Source organism: Mustela erminea, chromosome 3 (assembly GCF_009829155.1).
Source record: "Mustela erminea isolate mMusErm1 chromosome 3, mMusErm1.Pri, whole genome shotgun sequence".
In the NCBI taxonomy this organism is placed as follows: domain Eukaryota; kingdom Metazoa; phylum Chordata; class Mammalia; order Carnivora; family Mustelidae; genus Mustela; species Mustela erminea.
This window is the reverse complement of record NC_045616.1, coordinates 135026745-135046113: the sequence shown is the minus strand read 5'-3', so window position 1 is coordinate 135046113 and position 19369 is coordinate 135026745. Positions and strand designations below refer to the sequence as shown.

At 39.0% G+C, this 19369-nt stretch overlaps 1 protein-coding gene and 1 pseudogene across 1 annotated transcript in view; one reads left to right on the top strand and one right to left on the bottom strand.

Moving 5' to 3' along the window:
* WDR70 (WD repeat domain 70) overlaps positions 1 to 19369 on the top strand; it is a 304933-nt gene that overhangs the window by 54991 nt on the left and 230573 nt on the right. The gene's annotated exons all lie outside the window — the stretch shown is intronic.
* On the bottom strand, positions 3879 to 4356 carry LOC116586972 (annotated as a pseudogene).

Here is a 19369-nt window from a genome sequence, read left to right as displayed (position 1 = left end):
AATTTAAAAAAATTTTGTTTAGTTACTTGACACAGAGAGAGAGAGAGAGAGAAAGCACAAGCTGGCCGGAGTAGCAGACAGAGGGAAAGGGAGAAACAGGCTCCCTGCCAACCAAGAAGCCTGATATGGGGCTTGATCCCAGGACCCTGGCATCATGACCTGAGCTGAAGGCAGTTGCTTAACCAACTGAGCCACCCAGGCGCCCCTATTTAGAATTTCTTAGTATTTCTCTTTTTATAGTTTTTTTTTTTTATTGTGCTATGTTAGTCACCACATAGTACATCATTCGTTTTTGATGTAGCATTCCATGATTCGTTGTTTGCATATAACACCGTACTCATTACAATATCATCCCATATTTAAATTTCCCCAGTTTGCTCTCAAAATGTGTTTTTTTTTTTTTTAAAGATTTTATTTATTCATTTGACACAGAGAGATCACAAGTAGGCAGAGAGAGAGAGAGAGGAGGAAGCAGGCTCCCCGCGGAGCAGAGAACCCGATGCGGGACTCGATCCCAGGACCCTGAGATCATGACCTGAGCTGAAGGCAGCGGCTTAACCCACTGAGCCACCCAGGCACCCTCAAACTGTGTTTTAATGCTGGTTTGTCAAACATGGATCCAATCAAGTAATACATATCACATTTATTGTGTACCTCTCTTACATATCTTTTAATCTAGGAGAAGGTTTCCTTCCAAACCCTTTTCTTTCCCATGACTTTATTAAATAGGTCGGTTGTGCTTCATAAGGTTCTTCCTCAATTTTCTCATTGTTTTTTTTACAGTATCATTTAGCTTATTTGTCTCCAGTATTTCCTATTAAAGATATGAAGGCTTGATTTTAATCTCTAATGTATCACATCAAGTGGCATATATTGTCTAGTTGTTGCTATTTGTAACTTGCAAGTAAGATTGATCCTTGATTAAGTTGGTGACATCTGATTCTTCCATTGTAAAGTTAATCTTATATTATATATTTGAGATAGGCAAGAATTTTATAGAGAGATGTTTGGTAGCGTGGAAATATCTAGATTCCTTCTCATTGCTTCACTTAGTAAGTTTAGCATCCATTGATTATTCATACCTGAGTCAGTTATCTCATGACGGTTGTAAGTTTGTGATTTTCTTGATTTCCTAAATTCCATTATTTCATCTCCATTTATTTGTTGACATTCTTCTAAGAGAACTTTTCCATATTAACTGATGTTATTCGGTTACCTTAAAATACAGTTCTACTGTGAAGGCAAGATAAATATTTGGTTATTTAACTACCCATTTTTAGTTCATGGGTAGATGGTGATAAATGAGTTGCTGCTGTTATTGGGGGTGGTGTTTCTTTTTTCTTTTTCCTTTTTGAGTGGCAGGATTTATGACTTTAAAATTTTTGTGCATTCCAGTCAATTGTACTCATTATTCTTTTTGATGTTTAAATTGTCCCAGATTTGGCCAGGGGAGTCCCTGATTGCTATGTAGTTTTGACATGTACTCATTAGACTTTATGAAAGCTTACTTACTTTCTGGCATAACATGATGTAAGCTTCCTGGTACGTTCCTTTCCAGGCCCTAGAATCAGCATTTCCCCATGGAGATCTTTTTTTTTTTTTTTTTTTTAAACTGTGGAAATGGTATTTAGAGACCAAATCTGAATGTTATACCTGCTCATTAATAGTGGGATATCATTCCTTCTTGACCTTTTCAGTGAAAGAGGTAGGAAATATAGGTGTGCATGTGTGTGTGTGTGTATTTAAGTGACAAGATCATATTGATATTTACATTTCAAAATTTTAGTAAACTTTAACTTCAGAATATTTTTTTAATTTATAGAAAAACTGCAAAGATCATCTAGAATTCAGGCATACCTCTAACTCAGTTTCCTCTGTTGTTAATATCTTACATTTACCATGGTACATTTATGGCAAGTAAACCCACATTGGTCCATCACTATGAACCAAACTCCAAACTGTATTTGCATTTCACTGTTTCTCCACTAATACGCCTTCCAAGATACACCTTACACTTAGTGTTCATGTCTGTTTAGTCTTCTCTGGTTTATGATGACTTCTCAGTCTTTCCTTGTTTTCCTGACCCTGGCAGTTTTGAGCGGTCCTGGTCAGGTGTTTTGTAGAATGTTTATTGATGTGTTTTTTTTATGATGTTTTTCTCTGGTTAGACTGGGACTCTGGGTCTTGGGGGATGAGTATCACAGAGGTGAAGTGCCCTTCTTATCACATACCAGGGTACATGCTATCATGTTTTTAAGGTTTCTCTACTATAAAGTTACTTTTCCTCTCCTTTCCATTTGCTGTTCTTTGGGAGTAAGTCAGTGAATGCTGCTCACATTTGGAAGAGTAGAAAAATTAAGCTCCACTTCTTGGTGGGGGTAGTGTTTACATAAATTACTTGGAATTCTGTATTGATTACTTGATACTTGTTTTATATCTTGGGTTATAAGCCAATACAATGTTATTTATTTTGTTGCTAAGACTATTTCAGCTGTAGTCATTGGGAGCTCTTGCAATTTGGCTCATGTGATCCTTTCTTTGATATGCCTCCTTTTTTTTTTTTTTTTCCCGAGTACTTTTTACTTTTTGGTACTATTAGATGCTCCGGACTCATCTTGTATTGTCCCTGCCCCAGTCCTAGAGTCAGTCATATTTATTAGGATAGCGGTATCTAAAAACAGGATCTAGGTTCTTGGTGTGCTTATTGTTCCTTCTAGGCTTCTCAGCTGAGGTGGGAATTAAATGCGCGTATACACACTTGTGTGTGTGCTAGATCTATAAAATTACTTCTTTATCCATTTGCATCCATGTTGAGATAAACAGGAGTTCATACCCATGTCTCTGATTCGAAGCTAGTATACATTGGTTCATTCCAGTCTTCCTCCTTCTTGGAAACATTCACTTCCTAACAGTGAAAACTTTGGTTCCCACCAACCATCATTTCTGTGTTTGTTTAACCCAAGTACGTGTGTAAAACAGTCACAGAATGGTTGTTGTATTCCTGCTCCATTTTCTTAAAAAGAAAAGCCTCTTTTAAGTTTTTCAATTAAAATTTCACACAGAAATTATTGATGAGATTATTGGTGAAATAATTGATTTAGGAACTAAATCCAAAGGCAAGCTCTCCACTCTGTCATTCACTCAGGTAGGACACACAGTGAGAGAGGCAGGGTGGCCGTGGAGAATCAGGATCCCTGTGAGGCAAGCTTGAGACCCATGCTGCTCTTTAGTTCTGCCCAATCCCTGCATATCTAGCTGGAAGCTGCTGATACCAGGAGAGGCAGGGACCTGCAAGGCCCCTGAGGAGCCAGCTACTAAGTCGGGGTGCAGGGAGCTTGTGATGGCAAGGAGGCCTCCACACCTTAAGCTGCTGGGTACTTCTGGGAGCCCCTGCTGTATAACTCCTTGGAATGGATCCATGGTGGTCCTCTTCTGATTCCAGAAGGCATGATCTTTGAGAGGATACCTTGTGACTACGAGATCACACCAGCTGGCTTCCAAGCACCTGTCCTGGGACAGGGGTGAAGGAAGGAGTGCTGGCCCGAGGGGAGGATCCTTTCAGAGGATCTTCTCTGTTGACCCCAGCACCTCAGTCAGCTAGCCCATTCTCACATAGATTAGTTATACTTATATAGTCATATATATTATAGTTACATACTAAAAAGAGAAAAAAACTTGCCTGAAGAGAAACTCCTTCAATGGCTCAGGAAGTTGACTATTCCCTCACCCCTATCTCCCCCAAATTCTTTTATAAAATCATGTAGTGCGATCTTTAGGAAACCCCCACTCAACCCAACTCCCCTCAGCTTGGCTCTCCTTTGTTCCCATGACCATGGACTACCCCCCAGCTCCAGCCCAGTGCCTGGCTGCAACCAGTCTCATCTGTGGCCATCCATCCCACCCATGGATTTCTGCCAGGTACCCCTCTACTGTGCTCCCACGGGCCATGTTGGCTGTGGGTGGTGGAGGGAGTATATATCCAGATGGCCTGGTAGCTTGGTGGGGCCAGGCCCAGAAGGGACTGAAGTTTGCAGGAGAGGAGGAGACCACAGCTGTCATGGGGATGTTGCTGCTCTGACGGCTCTCAGAGGCATGTAGCTTAGGGAACATGGCCAGTGCATCAGGAAAGTTGGGTGGTATGGCAGGTGTTTTGCTGGGGGTGCACATCATCTGGCGGTGATGGTAGCTGTTGGGAATGGTGGTTTCTTGGAAAAAACCACTCAGTGCAGTCTCTAGCTGCCAGTGCAGTCTCTAGCACCTGTTGCAGCTCTTCACCTGGTTGGCAGTGCAACCTACAGCCAGCATAAATTGGTTGATCATGACCTGGTGCCATAGGTGGTCCACTTTCGCCAACATGGCTCTGGGCATGTGTGATCCGATCCCAGCTGGGCAGCACAGGAAACTTGCTGCCATGGGCTCAGGCTGGTCACTGGCCAGAGACTGCAGACCTTCATTGCCTACTGCCCGCCCAGGAGTGTCCGAGTACCCCTGCTCCAATTTAAATTTAATGTTACAGAATGTTTACTTAATATCTTTGATTTTAATACTCAAAATCAAAGATAGAATATATTTTTGAGAGAAAACATAACTGGTCAAGACCAGGAGTTGGCAAATTTTTTCTGTAAAAGGGCCAGATATTAAGTATTTTAGGTCTTATGTGCCACAAATGATGTTTGCTAAATTTGTGTGTTCATGTGTGACTGTATATTATATAATACTAAATTAAATTCACATTAAATTTTTAAATACTGAAAAAAATGCAGTGGAGGTATTTTCTTTGGCATTCAGTTCTTTTCTCTTTATTTTGTTAGCTGATTGTTCCAGTTTTAGATTCTAACATATTAATGATCATATTAATGATCAAATTTTGCTTTTTGCTGATTACAGATTTGATAAATGTCCAATGAGTTATTCAACTGATACTTGTTGAATATGGCAGAGTCAGACTTTGGTCTGCCATTAGAAGCCTTTCATTAGGGTGTGTGGGTGGCTCAGTTGGCTAAGCATCTGCCCTCAGTTCAGGGTCATGGGATCGAGTCCTGCATTGAGTCCTGCATCAGTCTCCCTGTTCAGCGGGGAGCCTGCTTGTTCCTCTGTCTGCCACTCCCCTTGCTTGTGCCCTCTCTCTCTGACAAATAAATTAAAAAAAATAAAAAAAGAATCCGGGGGCATCTGGGTGGCTCAGTGGGTTAGGCCGCTGCCTTCGGCTCAGGTCATGATCTCAGGGTCCTGGGATTGAGCCCCGCACCAGGCTCTCTGCTCAGCGGGGAGCCTGCTTCTCTCTCACTCCCTCTGCCTGCCTCTCTGCCTATTTGTGATCTCTGTCTGTCAAATAAATAAATAAAATCTTAAAGAAAAAAGAAGCCATCTTTATTTTCATATTGATCTGTTAACCCTTTAAATTGCTCACAGCTATGAGAATCTATAGACACCTGTTAACTCAGCTAAATTTTTCCATACCTTTTCTCACTCATCTACATTGTTACTATATCACCTGCAAAGAAAACTTGAAGGAGTTTGTTGACTGTTTTGAAGGTGTAAAAGCAGGGTGTGCTGTTTTTAAGACCATCTATTCACCGTGGTGAGTAAGTGGATGTCAAAGTGGCGTTCACACCCCCCCCCCCCACCCCCGTAGCCATTCAGGATAGGCAGCAGAAGTCCTAAGTTTAGGAGTGAGAATGAGATCAGGTATTTTGCAATTTGGACATCTCTGATGAATATTTTAATATTTTTGACCTTGTTCTCACTTCCCTGGGATACCTAAACATACTTTGAGGTAAAATGTTTTCTTGATCTACCTGTAGAAAAACGAGATTTTTCAAAATGCTTTTCTTCTGTTGTTATTCAACTTCTTTTTGATGCATCTTCCATTTTGGTATTTTGAAGTATGTTTAATAATTTGTTTCGGACTTTTGCCCAGCCAACATCAATATTAGATTTGTGAATCTTGAGGTTCTAAAGTCTTTCTTTGTCCCATTTAGTGAAAATCATCAGTACTGCATATTCTCTAATCCAATCTGCTGGTCACCTTTTGTTTTGTTTCTTCACTGAGTCTCAAAAAATTATATATGTATGTTCATGAGTTAGAGTCCATGGGCACACAGATCCTTCAGATGTATCCTTTACGTAAAAAAAATGTGGATGGAGTTAAATTTTTCACAAAATATTAAGAAGCTTTGGATCACTTAGATAGCCCCAAGTTAAGAATTCCTAATCCTCTGCCCATTTAAAAATGGCTACATACTCTTATTCTCTTCTTTTAAAAAACACTTTAATTAATTAATTAATATATTATGTTCTTATACAGGAATTAAAACATTACAGTTAAAACTAAAGTTCTTCTTTGGTCGTCTTTTAAAAATCTCTTTCTTAGGTATTCTTACTGTTTTCATGAATTCTTTAAGTTTTTTTTTTTTTTTATGCCACCATTGACAAATATACATACCCATCAGAAGAGTATGTACCACGGGCGCCTGGATGGCTCGTTTGGTTGAATGTCTGCCTTTCACTCAGGTTGTGATCCGGGGTCCTGGGATCGAGCTCCGCATCGGGCTCCCTGCTCAGTGGGAAGCCTGCCTCTCCCTTTCCCACTCCCTGCTTGTATTCTCTCTCTTGATGTCTCTCTCTCTCTCTCTCTCGGTCAAATAAATAAATTCTTAAAAAAAGAGTACACACTATACTTGTTTTTATAAATGACATTAGATGGTTGTTATTCCATAATTTATTTTTGTTTTCCACTTCACAGTATTGCTTGGAGATTTTTAATATTCCTACATGTTCTACTATATTCTTTCCAAGTGTTGTGTAGCATATTATGTATAATTTACCATAGTTCAGAACCATTTGAAGGTCATGGTAAAATGTTAGATGCCAAAGGGGGAAAAAAAATAAGAGAAAGAGAGAAATCAAGAAACTGACTGTCTCTTCACTCTAGAGGACAAACTGATGGTTACCAGAGGGAGGTAGGTGGGACATGGATTAAATAAGTGATAGAGATTAAGGAGTGCACTTGTGATGAGCACAGAGTGATGCATGGAAGTCTTGAATCACTATATTGTACACCTGAAACTATTTTAACACTGTATGTTAATTGGAATTAAAATGCAAACTTAAAAAAATGTTAAATGCTGGACCTCACCTTTAGAATTTTTTTTTAAAGATTTTATTTATTTACTTGACAGAGAGAGATCACAAGTAGGCAGAGAGGCAGGCAGAGAGAGAGAGGGAGAAGCAGGCTCCCTGCTGAGCAGAGAGCTTGATTCAGGGCTTGATCCCAGGACCCTGGGATCTTGACCTGAGCCGAAGGCAGAAGCTTAACCCATTGAGCCACCCAGGTGCCCCTAGAATTTTTAATTCTTTAGAGTTGGTGTAGCCTGGGAATAACTGAAATCTGAGCCATGCTGTCGGGGCCTGGTATTACTTTTCTAAACTATGATAAGTGAAATTCATGCGTATCAGAACTATGCAAAGCAAGGATTGCCTGTGTCTTTTTTTTTTTTTTAATTCCAGTGTAGTTAACCTACAGTGTTAACATTCGTCTCAGGGGTACAATGGAGTGCCTCAGTGGTCAGTGGTTCAGTATATTACTTAGTGCTCATGAAGAAAAGTGTACTCTTCACCTGTTTCACCCATGCCCCCTACCCACCCGACCTCTGGTAACAATCTGTTTGTTCTCTGTAGTTAAGAGTCTGTTATTTGGGGGCACCTGGGTGGGTTATGCCTTTGTCTTCAGCTCAGGTCATGATCTCAGGGTCCTGGGATTGAGCCCCGCATCGGGCTCTTTGCTTTGCAGGGAGCCTGCTTCCTCCTCTTTCTCTGCCTGCCTCTCTGCCTACTTGTGATCCCTGTCTGTCAAATAAATAAATAAATAATCTTAAAAAAAAAAAAAAGAGTCTATTATTTGGTTTGTCATTTTTTTTTCTTCTTTATTAATTTGTTTTCTAAATTCCACAAATTAGTGAAGTCATGTGGTATTTGTCTTTTTCTGATTGGCTTATTTTGTTTAGCCCTGTACTCTAGCTTTGGCCATGTTGTTGCAAATGGCAAGATTTCATTTTTTTATGGCTGAATAATATTCTGTTTTTTTTTAAATTAAAAAAAATTTTTTTTATTTATTTGACAGATCACAAGGCAGAGAGAGAGGAGGAAGCAGGTTTCCTGCTTAGCAGAGAGCCTGATGCAGGGCTCGATCCCAGGACCCTGGGATCATGACCCGAGCCGAAGGCAGAGGCTTTAACCCACTGAGCCACCCAGGCCCCTATTCTGTTTTTTTTTTGTGTGTGTGTGTGTGTATACACCAGATCTTCTTTATCCATACATTTGTCATTGGACACTTGGGCTGATTCTGTAGTTTGGCTATTCTAAGTAATGCTGCTGATTGCCTGTATTTTTAAAAAATACTTATTGAACTATAGTTGACATATGCTATTATATTAGTTTCAGGTGCACAACATAGTGATTTGACAATTCTTTACATTACTCAGTGCTCATCATGATAAATGTAGTCACCGTGTGTCTGTCATACAATGTTATTGCATTATTGACTGTATTTCCAGTGCTGTACTTTTCATCTCCATAATTTAATTTATTTTATAACTGGCACCCTTAATCTTCTTTGCCTATTTCTCATAACTGTCTCCCTTCCCCACCTTCTTTCTGGCAACCATGAGTTTTCTGTTTTTAAGGGTCTGTTGGTTTTGGTTTTGATTTCACATAGCGGTGAAGTCCTACAGAATTTGTCTTTGTTTCATGTAGCAGAATACTCTTTACCTCCATTCACATTATTGCAAGTAACATGATTTCATTTTTTTAATGACTGAATAATATTCCATTGTGTGTATTGTGTGTATCTTCTTTTTAAAGATTTATTTATTTATTTGGGAGGGAGGGAAAGAGCAGGGGAGGGGCAGAAGGAAAGAATCTCAAGCAGACTCCCCACTGAGCACAGAGCCCAATATGGGGTTCTATATCAAGACCCCCCTCAAGATTTTTAGTATCACATGATAAGGTTTCAGTACTTTATCATTTGTCTTAAATGTTCAACCTTTTCATGTGGATGAATTCTATTTTTCATTAGGTTTCTCTTCAAAATTATTATTCTTGTTTTATAAACATTAAATATGATTAAAAATGTTAAAATAAATTTCCATTTCAGAAATTCACCAAAGATTCATAATCGAAGACAGGGTTGTTTCTGATCATGCATTAGAGATCATCTTCCCAAAGCCATTTTGTGAATGGGCGCGTAGCAGAACTGCTCTGCATATTTCAGTAACTTCTAAGACTGCACATTAAAGATTTCTCAAATTGGGCTTCATGGGCATATTTTTAGGGGCTCATGAATTTCTTTCATTAATTAAAACATTTTGTTTTTTGATTTTGATAATCTTTGGCCAATCCCTAATTTTGAGCAGAGACATGCATCATATATAAATGTGCTGGCACCAAGAGAAGATTTGTTCTCTCATTAAGTGATGTATGAATAAATTTTTCACAATAGTTTGAAAAAGACAGGGGGGAAATCGTGTCATCACTGGAGCACAATAAAATAAGCATGTGCTATAGCACACAGTAAATATTCGTTAACTAGCTGATCCAAAAGTAGGTTAGAGGACTTAGGTAGGTGGACATAATTAATTTGTTCCGCAACAAAGAAGTTGTTTCATTCTGTATGACATTGTTTCAGCCAACATCTCAAAATTAATCTGAATTCTTTGGATCTTTTGTTTTAGTTTTTACTTTAAAAAATCACTTTATTGAGGTACGGTCTGCATAACATAAAATTCATTCATTGTAAGTGTGCAGTTCATTAATTGTTAGTAACTTAAAGAGTTGTGCAACCAGTACCACAGTCTGATTTCCATCACTCTAAAATCAGATCTCATTCCCATTGTGGTCACTCTTCATTTCTTCCTCCAGCCTTATGCAGCTGCTAATCTGTCTGTTTCTTATCAGTTTGGTTTTTCTGGACATTTCTTACATATGCAGTCATACAGCATGTGGTCTCTTGTATCTGACCTCTTAGCATAATGTTTTTGAAGGTCATCTGTATTGTAGGACACATCCGTGTTTTGTTCCTTTTTACGATCAGATAGTATTCCATTTTGTATTTATGTGTGTGTGTATGTATGGCATATTTTGTTTGTCCATTCGCCTGTTGGTGGACACAGTTGGGTTATTTCTGCATTTTGGCTATTATGAATAATGCTATTAAGAACATTTGCGTACATGTCTTGGGAAGGATATATGTTTCCATCTTATGTCTTTCTTAAGTTGATACTACCTGCATTGGGAATTGTTAGGTCATGTGGTAAATTTATGTTTAATATATTAGTAACCTGACAAACTGTTTTCAAGAATGACTATACTGCTTTATATTTGTACTGGCAGTATATAAGGGTTCCAGTGTCTTTAGATGATCACCATCATATGTTACTGTCTTTTTCATGATAGTCATTCCTGTGGGTGTGGAGTGGTTAATGTTTACTTTTATAAAATCTTTTTTTTTTTAAAGGTTTTATTTATTTGAGAGAGAGATCACAAGTAGGCAGAGAGGCAGGCAGAGAGAGAGAGAGGAGGAGGAAGCAGGCTCCCTGCTAAGCAGAGAGCCCGATTCGGGACTCGATCCCAGGACCCTGAGATCATGACCTGAGCCGAAGGCAGCGGCTTAACCCACTGAGCCACCCAGGCGCCCCAAATGTTTACTTTTAAGTTCATTGTGAATTCATAGTTTTTTAAGAGTGTGGAGGATAAGAACCCTTGTCACCTGTTTATATGCAGTTAAGTAATACTATAAAAATCATTTGCCACCACAAAATGATCTCTCAGCTACTCTCCCATTAGAAAGAAGGTGTTATTACTTACATTTGAAAAATACTTACCTAAGGCATTGAGAAAAGGATCAATTGTGGAACAATTCTCAAAAATATGTAGAGTTAAAAAAGCACAGTATAAAAGTATATAGTTTTCTTTTTTGTAAGAATGGTATAGTATTTTTAAAAGTATTTATTTTTTAAAGTATATATATTTTTCCTTAAAGCTTGGAAAAAACAATATGTACTATTTGCTTATATATGCATAAAATACTTCTGGAAAGGTATAGAAGAAACCAATAACACTGTTGTTTATAGGGAAAAGAACTGGTTATCTGGAAGGAAAACGTGTTGTTACTTGTCCCTTTTATATCTTTTGACTTTCAGCTACCATGTGTAGATTCTACTTATTTTATCCAGGAATAATGATATCCATAGCCTCTCCAACATTGTTTCTTGCCTTTTTAATTTTTCTTTTGTTAAAGAACAAAAAAGATATGTTCTGTTTGCGTACCAGTTTATTGAGTCTGGCTGAATTCTTCATATCAGTGAATTCTCACAACTGCCGTGTGTCATAGATACATTTATTTCCCTGTCTTACGAATGTGGAAATGGAGGCTTAGGGAGATTAATTAATTAGCCTAAGGTCACACAAAGTGATAGAGCAAGGATTTGAATGCAGGCATTCTAACTGTAGAGCAAGTGCCATTAATCATTATGTTATACAAAAGCACAGAAGAGATTGAAACCATTTAGGATAAGTGCCATTCGAAACAGTCAAGGGTGGTGTGTTTGCTTAATTCTTTTATTTGTAAGCCTTACATATCTCAATACTTTATTCACTGCCCATGCCATATAACTGAAATAATAATGTTTTGACTTTTAGGGAAAGTTGTTTTTTATTACTTTACAGATGATATTTGTGCATCATAGTAGTTTCTTCATTTCACATAATTGTATGATAAATTAGTGATTTGTTTAGGTATTTGTGCTTTCTCTGTGTGTGTTATCAATTAGTTCTGAAAAGGAAATTGAAGGTGGACAGAGATTCCCCTTGCAAACGTAGACACATGCTTGGTGTATGAGTTGATGTGTATGGAAGCAGAATTATATAAATTTCAGTAATCATGGCATTGTGTCTCTTTTTCACCGGACCTAGTTCATTAATTGAGTTTTTTTTTTTTTAAAGATTTTATTTATTTATTTGACAGAGAGAGATCACAAGTAGGCAGAGAGGCAGGCAGAGAGAGAGGAGGAAGCAGGCTCCCTGCTGAGCAGAGAGTCCGGTACAGGGCTCGATCCCAGGACCCTGAGATCATGACCTGAGCCGAAGGCAGCGCTTAACCCACTGAGCCACCCAGGCGCCCCCATTAATTGAGTTTAATGACAGTGTATATTTGAACTTTTTATATTTATTAATAAATTGGTAAACTTGCTTTATGACTTTCCTTATTAATATATTATGATGTCATATATTAATATATATTTCCATACTACTAGATTTTGCAAACTTTGCCATATATTACTTTTCCCCCCATAGATATCACTGATCAGTGGCATCATTAATTAGGCTCTGCTTGAGATGCAAGGTAGAATATTACATCCGTCTAGCCTCCTTCACCCTTGTACATAACAAACTTTTATTTGTCTGCAACTAATCTTGGATATCACCAATAAGAAGGAAGCAGTTGGAAAGTAAGATGCCTTCAGCTGTAATATTAGATTGATAAAATCACCAGTTATTCTCATGTATGTCAGGATGCTCCCAGGCATTGATAAGACTTCTTGTGGATTACTAACTGGAGAGGAGGTTGTTTATTTGGTTTATATGAAGATCAGATGAGATCATGTACATCAACAGAAATCTTTAATAGGAGATGAAAAGGTATGTGGGAAAAAGCACAGTTAGTATTCTCTGATAAACATTATGTACCTGAATATATTTTTCCTTTCTCTTTGATATTTGCTTTGTAAAATTATATAAGCTTAAAGATTTTTTAAACTTAATTTCCTGGGTTTCTGCTGCCTTCTGTAACTGTTGTCAAGTTATATAACTTGTAAATTCTATCTTGTTAACTAAACATCAGTGAACTTTTTTTTTTAAAAAGATTTTATTTATTTATTTGAGGGAGTGAGAGAGCATGAGATTGGGGAGGGTCAGAGAGAGAAGCACACTCCTTGCTGAGCAGGGAGCCCCATGCAGGATTCGATCCTGGGACTCCAGGATCATGACCTGAGCCCAAGGCACTTGATTAACCAGCTGAGCCACCCAGGCGTCCCATCAGGGAACTCCTGTATTGTGTCTTAGCTTACTTATTATTATTTTTTTTTATTATGTTATGTTAGTCACTATACAGTGCATCATTAGTTTTTGATGTAGTGTTCCATGATTCATTGTTTGCGTATGACACCCAGTGCTCCATGCAAGCAGTGCTCTCCTTAATACCCATCACTAGGCTCACCCTTCCCCCTACCCCCCTTCACTCTAAAACCCTGTTTGTCTCTTGGAGTCCATAGTCTCTCATGGTTCGTCTCCCCCTCTAATTTCCTCTCCTTCATTTTTCCCTTCCTTCTCCTAATGTCATCCAAAGCTATTCCTTTTGTCCCATAAATAAGTGAAACCATATGATAATTGACTTTCTGTGCTTGACTTATTTCACTTAGAATATTCTCATCCAGTCCCATCCATGTTGATGCCAAAGTTGGGTTTTCACCGTTTCTGATAGCTGAGTAATATTCCATTGTATATATGGACCATATCTTCCTTTTCTTTCTTTCTTTCTTTCTTTCTTTTTCTTTTTTTTTTCCATTTAGAGGTTTTTATTTATTTGAGAGAGAGAGCACAAGTAGGCAGAGTGGCAGGGATAGGGAGAGGGAGAATCAGGCTGTCTGCTGAGCAGGGAGCCTGACATGGGGCTTGATCCCAGGATCATGACCTGAGCCGAAGGCAGCCACTTAACGCACTGAGCCACCAGGCACCCCTGGACCACATCTTCTTTATCCATTCGTCTGTTAAAGGGCATCTCAGCTCTTTTCATATTTGGCTATTGTGGACATTGCTGCTATGAACATTGGGGTGTATATGGCCCTTCATTCATTATATCTGTATCTTTGGGGTAAATACCCAGTAGTGCAATTGCTGGGCTATAGGGTAGCTCTATTTTTAATTTTTTGAGCAACCTCTACACTGTTTTCCAAAGTGGCTGTACCAGTTTGCATTCCTACCAACTGTGTATGAGGGTTCCCCTTTCTCCACAGCCTCTCCAACATTGTTTCTTGCCTTATCAATTTTTACTATTCTAACTAGTGTAAGGTCATATCTCAGTGTGATTTGGATTTGAATTTCCCTGATGGTTAATGATGATGAACACTTTTTCATGTGTCTGTTAGCCATTTCTATGTCTTCATTGGAGAAGTGTCTGTTCCCATCTTCTGCCCATGTTTTGACTTGATTATTTTTTTGGGGGGTGTTGAGTTTCAGAAGTTCTTTATAGATCTTGGATATCAGTCCTTTGTCTGTAGTGTCATTTTCAAATATCTTCTTCCATTCAGTGTGTTGCCTGTTTGCTTTGCTGTGGAGAAGCTTTTTATCTTGATGAAATCCCAAAAGTTCATTTTCGCTTTTGTTTCCCTTGCCTTTGGAGATGTGTTTTGAAAGAAGTTGCTGTGGCTAATGTTGAAGGGGTTACTGCCTGTGCTCTCCTCTAGGATTTTTGATGGATTCCTGTCTCACATTGAGGTCTTTCATCCATTTTGAGTTTATCTTTGTGTATAGCGTGAGAGAGTGGTCAAGTTTTACTCTTCTATACATAGTTGTCCAGTTTTCCCAGCGCCATTTATTGAAGAGACTGTCTTTGTTTCACTGAATATTTTTTCCTGCTTTGTTGAAGATTATTTGACCTTAGAGTTGAGGGTCCATATCTGGACTCTCTATTCTGTTCTATTGGTCTATGTGTCTGTTTTTTTTGCCAGTACTGTGCTAATCTTAGTGATCACAGCTTTGTAATATAGCTTTAAGGCAGGCAATGTGATACCCCCAGCTTTGTTTTTCCTTTTCAACATTTCCTTGGTGGTTTGGAATCTTTTTTGGTTCCATACAAATTTTGGGATTGTTTGTTCTAGCACATTGAAAATGCTGTTGGTATTTTGATTGGGATGGCGTTGAAAGTATAGATTGCTCTGGGCAGCGTAGATATTTTTTTTAAAAAAGATTTTATTTATTTGACGGAGATCATAACTAGGCAGAGAGGCAGGCAGAGAGGGAGGGGTGGGAAGCAGGCTCCCTCCTGAGCAGAGAGCCTGACGTGAGGCTTGATCCCAGGATCCTGGGATCATGATCTGAGCCAAAGGCAGAGGCTTAACCCTCTGAGCCACCCAGGTGCCCCCAGCATAGACATTTTATCAATGTTTATTCTTCTGATCAATGAGCATGAAATGTTTTCCATCTTTTTCTGTCTTCAATTTCTTTCATGAGTATTTTGTATTTCCTTGAGTACATATCCTTTACCTCTTTAGATAGGTTTATTCCAAGGTATCTTATGGTTTTTGGTGCTGTTACAAATGGAATTGATTCTCTAATTTCTCTTTCTACACTTACATTGTTAGTATATAAGAAAGCAACTGATTTCTGTACATTGATTTTATATCCTGCTACATTACTGAGTTGCTGTCTGAGTTCTAGCGATTTGGAGGTGGAGACTTTTGGATTTTCCACATAAAGTATCATGTCGTCTGCGAAGAGAGAGAGTTTGATGTCTTCTTTGCCAGTCTGAATACCTTTCATTTCATTTTGTTGTCTCATTGCTTTTACTAGGGTTTCTAGTACTATGTTGAACAACAGTGGTGAGAGTGGGCATTTTTGTCATGTTCCTGATCTTAAGGGAAAGGCTCTCAGCTTTTCCCCATTGAGAATGATACTCACTGTGGGTTTTTCATAGGTGGATTTTTATGAAATTGAGGAATGTTCCTTCTATCCTTAATACTCTGAGGAGTTTTAATCAGAAAGGTTGCTGTATTTTGTCAAGTGCTTTTTCTGCATCAATTGATAGGACCATGTGGTTCTTCTCTCTCCTCTTACTAATATGTTCTATCACATTGATTGATTTGCTAATATTGAACCACCCTTGCATCTCAGGGATAAATCCCACCTGGTTGTGATAGATAATTCTTTTAATGTAGTGTTAGATCCTGTTAGCTAGGATCTTTCAGAGAATTTTGGCATCCATATTTATCAGGTCTTTGCCTGGTTTTGGGATCAAGGTAATGCTGTCCTCATAGAAAGTCTGGAGGTTTTCCTTATGTTTCTGTTTTTTGAAACAGCTTCAGAAGAATAGGTATTATTTCTTCTTTGAATGTTTGTAGAATTCCCTAGGGAATCCATCAGGTCCTGGACTCTTGTTGTTTGGGATCAAAAATCCATTTTTGATCATTGCTTCAATCTGGTTACTGGTTATTGGTCTACTCAGGTTGTCAGTTTCTTCCCGTTTCATTCTTGGTAGTTTATAGGTTTCCAGGAATGCATCCATTTCTTCTGAGTTGCTTAACTTACTGGCATATAACTGTTGATAATAATTTCTGATAATTGTTTCTATTTCCTTGGTGTTAGTTGTGATCTGTCCCCTTTCATTCATAATTTTATTAATTTGGGTCCTTTCTCTTTTCTTTTTGCTGAGTCCTGCCAGTGGCTTATCAATCTTATTAACTCTTTCAAAGAACCAGCTTCTAGTTTCATTGAAGTGTTTGTTCTATTGTATTTCTGGTTTCTAATTCATTGATCTCTGCTCTAATCTTAACTGTTTCCCTTCTCATGCATGGGTTAGGCTTAGTATGTTGTTGATTTTCTGGTTCTTTAATGTGTAAAGGTAGTTTGTGTTTTCAGGATTTTTCTTTTTCTTTCTTTTTTTTTTTTTTTTTTGGAATGGGGCTTGGATGGCTATGTATTTTCCCCCTTTGGACTAACTTTGCTGTATCCCATAGGTTTTGGACTACTGTGTTTTCATTCTCAATGGTTTCCGTGAATTATTTAAGTTCTTCTTTGATTTCCTGGTTGACCCAAACATTCTTTTTTTTTTTTTTTTTTTAAAGATTTTATTTATTTATTTGACAGAGAGAAATCACAAGTAGATGGAGAGGCAGGCAGAGAGAGAGAGAGAGAGGGAAGCAGGCTCCCTGCTGAGCAGAGAGCCCGATGCGGGACTCGATCCCAGGACCCTGAGATCATGACCCGAGCCGAAGGCAGCAGCTTAACCCACTGAGCCACCCAGGCGCCCCTGACCCAAACATTCTTGAGCAGGATGGTCTTTAGCTTCCAAACCCTTTCTTTGAATTCTTTGAATTCCTTCCAAACCCTTTCTTGTGATTGAGTTCCAGTTTCAAAGCATTGTAATCTGAGAATATGCAGGGAATAATCTCATTCTTTTTGTATCGGTTGAGTCCTGATTTGTGACCCAGTATGTGGTCCGTTCTACAGAAAGTTCTGTGTGTGCTTGAGAAGAATGAGTATTCTGTTGTTTTAAGGTGGAATGTTCTGCATATATGAGGTCCATCTGGTCCAGTGTGTCATTCAAAGCTCTTGTTTCTTTGTTGATTTTCTGCTTAGATGATCTATCGCTGAGAGTGGAGTGTTGAGGTTACCTACTGTTAATATATTATTATCAATATGTCTCTTTATTTTGGTTGAGAGTTGGCTTATGTAGTTGGCTGCTGTCATGATGGGTGCATGGATATTTACAATTGTTAGATCTTCTTGTTGGATAGACCCTTTAAGAATGATTTGGTGCCCTTCTGTATCTCTAGCTATAGTCTTTAGCTTAAAATCTGTTTTATCTGATTCAAGAATTGCTATCCCAGCTTTCTTTTGAGGTCCATTGGCATGAAAGATCGTTCTCTGTCCCTTCACTTTCCTTATGGGTATATCTTTAGGTTCAAAAAGAGTCTCTTGTAGACAGCATATGGATGGGTCTGTCTTTTTATCCATTCTGCAACCCTGTGCCATTTTATGGGAGCATTTAGGCCATTCACGGTGAGAGTGATTGTTGAAAGATATGATTTTATTGTCATCATCTTGCCTGTCAAGTCCTTGTTTCTATAGATTGTCTCTGTAAGTGTCTGTTCAGTATCATTCTCGGGGTCTTTCTCCTTTATAGAACCCCTCTTAGTATTTCTTGCAGGACTGGCTTAGTGGTCACATATTCTTTCAGTGTCTGCCAGTCCTGGAAGCTCTTTACCTCTCCATTCATTCTGAGTGACAGCCTTGCTGGATAAAGAATTCTTGGCTGCATGTTCTTCTCATTTAGTACCCTGAATATGTTTTACCAGCCGTTTCTGGCTTGCCAGGTCTCTGTGGGCAGGTCAGACGTTATTCTGATGTTTCTCCCACTGTATGTAAGGAATTTCTTCCCCCCATCTGCTCTTAAGATGGTTTCCTTGGTTCTAAGATTTGTGAGTTTTACTATTACATGCTGGGATGTTAGTCTATTCTCCTTGATCTTGGGAGAGGTTCTCTCTGCCACAAAGAAGCCACAAATGCTTGTTTCATCCCCCAAATTAGGGAAGTTCTTAGCTACAATTTGCTTGAATATATCTTCCAGTCTTCTTTCTCTCTCTAGCCCCTTAGGGATCCCAATAATTCTGACATTGGACTGTTTCATGGTGTGATTTATTTCTCTAATTCTGTTTTCATGAATTCTGTTTGTTCCAGGCCTCCTCTTGTTCCTTCTTTTCTATCAGCTGGTCTTCTAGATCACTAGTTTGTTCTTCTGCCTCATTTACTCTAGCTTTTGGACTATCTAGATTAGATTGGATCTCACTGATAGCATTTTTAAGTTCTGCCAGATCAGCTCTTATTTCTGCCCTTAGAGAACCTATGTTGTCATTAATGGTTTTCTCCATCCCAGCTATTGTTTTCTTAACTGTTATCCTGAAGTCTATTTCTGACATCTTGCTTATATCCATATCCATTAGTTCTGTGGCAGAGGTCATAGTCTATGTTGGGGGTTCCTCCTCTTAGTCATTCTGTTGAGGGATGGTTGAGGGAATGACAGAGTCCAAATGACTAACTGCAACCCAAGCAGGATGCCTCTGTTTTATAGGGACTTTAGGGTTGTTGGCCTCTTGTTCCTCCAGCCTGTCTTCTGGGAGGTGGAGCCTGCCTCAGTGTTACTAGGCAACCCTGTTTGGGCAGAATTGCCCTGCCCCCTGTGGGAGAGTGTGGGCTCATGAAAACTTTTGTTGGGGGGGGGTGGCTTTTGTTCTTTGGCGGCGTTCCCTGGCAGGTTTCTGCACTTCTTCTGAGAGTCAGAGCAGAAGTGACCATACCCTAACCTCTTGTTTCAAAACAGAGAGATTGCAAACTGTTCTTCAGTGAGCTCTTGAGGCCACACTGTCTCCATTTCTGTCTGTACTGCTAAGAACTGCAGTGTCTTGGGTTATGTGCCCCACAGCAGCACTCCCAGACCTCTCTTCCAGTAGAGGCATGTCTCTGCCCTTTGTGCTTCTAAAACTACCAGCCATCCCGAGTTTGCTTGTGCGTCCCCACAGCTCCAGGTTTCAGTGTGGGG